At 33.5% G+C, this 3,171-nt stretch overlaps 1 protein-coding gene across 3 annotated transcripts in view; it reads left to right on the top strand.

Annotated features, from left to right (window-relative positions):
* The window catches only part of Bcap29 (B cell receptor associated protein 29), a 48,056-nt gene that overhangs the window by 18,406 nt on the left and 26,479 nt on the right, over positions 1-3,171 (top strand). The gene's annotated exons all lie outside the window — the stretch shown is intronic.

The following is a 3,171-nucleotide window of genomic DNA, read 5'->3' as shown; positions in this document are numbered from 1 at the left end:
TTTTTTTTTTAGGGGGGGGGGAGAGAGAGAGAGAATTTTTTAATATTTATTTTTTAGTATTGGCGGATAAAACATCTTTTGTTTTGTATGTGGTGCTGAGGATCGAACCCGGGCCGCACGCGTGCCAGGCGAGCACGCTACCGCTTGAGCCACATCCCCAGCCCTTAAAATACATTTTCAATAATTCATTCATTCCAAAATAATTGGACATGAAGCATAACTAATACTTTCCTTAAAAAGTGTATCTGTTGAGGAAAAAGCAAATTTTAAATCAGTTTTCTAAAAAAATTATATGCAAACACAATTTAAGGTGAATATAAAAGCGTATTAAGTATGCCTAAGTATTGACAGAATATAACAGGGACCTTACATTTGAACCAAGAAACAAAATATTTTAGTCCCCTATTTGAAATACTGTTAATTCAACTATCTTCCTAAATAAATACCTTCATATCACCTTGACCTACCTTGAAAAGAAATAAAATTTCCTTTTACTACCCTTGAATATATTGGAGCTAAAAATAATCATCATTTGCCACACACCTGTGGCTTTGCCACACTCTCAGCAGCTCGGAAGGCTGAAGCAGGAGAATTTAAGTTCAAAGCCAGCCTCAGCAAAAATGAAACACTAAGCAATTCAGTGAGACCCTGTCTCTAAATAAAATACAAAATAGGGCTGGGGATGTGGCTCAGTGATCCAGTGCCCCTGAGTTCAATCCCCAGTACCCACCCCCACAAAAAAAAGGAATACCATAGGCCTAGAGGTATACCTCAGTGGTAGAGTACTTGCCTACCGTGTGTGAAGCCTTGTATATTTATTGGATGTATATAGCAGTAGGCAATATGTAATTTGTAGTATATTAATTTTTAAAGCAAAATCTATGACCAAGCCTTTTAGTTAAGTAAATAAAGGATTTATTAGTTTTTATTACTTTATCTGTATTATCTCCTCTTACAATTAATGTTATTGTTAAACAGCAAAAAGAGTCTTGCTTTCTATAGGATTACTTTCCTGAAATGAATATGCAATGTTGATATTTTATTCTATATGGTTCCTTGTTACATTACCACTTAGTTGTGATTATTTTCCTTTTTTGTGAGCTTTTTATCTATTCCCAAAGCCTGAAACTATTTGTCTTCCATGAACGGGAGGAAAAGCTGTGGAGAAGATATTAAGACAGAAATTCAAGGATACCTTATGTGTTATTAACAATCCCAGCAAGCAAAACTGATAATCTGTCCTAAGGAAAAGCTATTATACTCTTTACAAAGTGGACATTAAAGCAAGAGAAAGTAGATTGTTTCCTGAAGTGTTTGTGGTCCAGATGTGTGGATTAAACATACATACATAGGATACATAGATTAGTATATCACAAAAATATAAGTGGAGAGTGCTAAATGCATACAGAATATAGGAATGCTCCAGGGAATAAGGATAAAAATCACAGTTCTCTAAATGTTTTGATGAACTTAGAGTGGCAGAAAATTGAGTGAAATGGCTTTACTCTTCTGAGTAAGAGGAGCAATGTATATAGCAGACTGGTCAGTTAGAAGTTGATGGTCACACTAGGAAGCAATAAATGATAATTCTGTAAACTTGAGGAGTCGATTGATGGATCTCCTAAAGGAGGATAATTAATTTGAATACCTTGGTATTCTTTCTTCCTGCCTATTTCGCCTAGCTGTGCATGTTCACTAGACCTTTTATATACATTTTTATATACATTTATTATAAAATACTTTTATAATAAATGTATGAACTTTTAGCAATTTATGTCTATTGCCAAATGAGGTACAGAAATTAAACTGGGCAAATCTAGTATAAAAACACTTAGGAAAAACATACACCAAACTATTAATACACAAATGGTTATCTTTGGAATGTATAATGAATGACTTTTCTGGATTTTAAATTATTTTCTATAATACATGTATAATACATATATATAATGAGAAAGATTTTTATTGTTTTTTTTTTAACCTCTCTTCCAAATATCCTGGTAGTTGTGAGGCAGTAGATGTTTTGCTTGAATTACCTAATTAATGGACTATTTCCAATTGTACTTTGAGAGTGGACCCTAAATATGAGAAGTAGTTTAACTTCTATCATATGAATTTTACTTTTCAAAGTCTGTGAGAATACACTGTATAACTTTGGTCCAGTCATTAACCCTTTTTGGCAACAGTTTTCCATTAAACAAGGGAATAACTAGTTGTAATTTTTTTGTCACCCCAAATAGCATAATCAAGAAGCAGAAATGACCATCAAGAACTATTTTCACTGTTGGCTTTTTGATTCTTTAATTATGTTTATTTTTCATGAGAGAACTTTACACAGTAACTTCCCTTTCCCTCAAACTTAAGTTCAGCAGGTGGTTAATTAAATCATATTCTTCACTTCAGAAAGATGTCTCGTGTTGTCATTAAGACAGGACCTGGAATGTTTTATCCATCTGTTAGCACACAATCTTGAATATTTAACTCTCTTGGGTGGAACATTGGGAAGAAAAAGAGGGCATGTGCTAACATAACAATTTCTCATTAGTGTTAAGAATATGGTTGGTTGTTAGAACATCTTTTGGATCTGTTGATATGGAATAGTAAACCTTCACAGGAAAGGAGAAGTGATTTGAAAAAAGAAATCAGCATGTTTTCTGTTTTTTTTTTGGTTTTTTTGTTTTTTTTCATTATTAAAAATAAGACTCTAGGGGCTGGGGCTGTAGCCCAGTGGTAAAGTACTTGCCTCACATATATGAGACACTGGGTTTGATCCTCAGCACCACATAAAAATAAATAAAGATATTGTATGTTTATCTACAACTAAAAAATATTTCCTCTCTTTCCATCTTGCTTTGCTTTCTTAAATGTTAACAAAATATTGCTGTCAGGTAAAATTTTTGTACCCACCGTATGTGAAAATTGGTATTTCTTTTTTTTTTTTTTTAATTTTTTATTGTTGGTTGTTCAAAACATTACATAGTTCTTGATATATCATATTTCACACTTTGATTCAAGTGGGTTATGAGCTCCCATTTTTACCCCATATGCAGATTGCAGAATCACATCAGTTATACATCCATTGAATTACATATTGCCATACTAGTGTCTGTTGTGTTCTGCTGCCTTTCCTATCCTCTACTATCCCCCCTCCCCTCCCCTCCCCTCCCCTCT

Source organism: Marmota marmota, unplaced genomic scaffold, assembly GCF_001458135.2.
Source record: "Marmota marmota marmota unplaced genomic scaffold, marMar, whole genome shotgun sequence".
NCBI lineage: Eukaryota > Metazoa > Chordata > Mammalia > Rodentia > Sciuridae > Marmota > Marmota marmota.
Note: the sequence above shows the minus strand (reverse complement) of the source record. Positions and strands in the feature narration are given on the sequence as shown.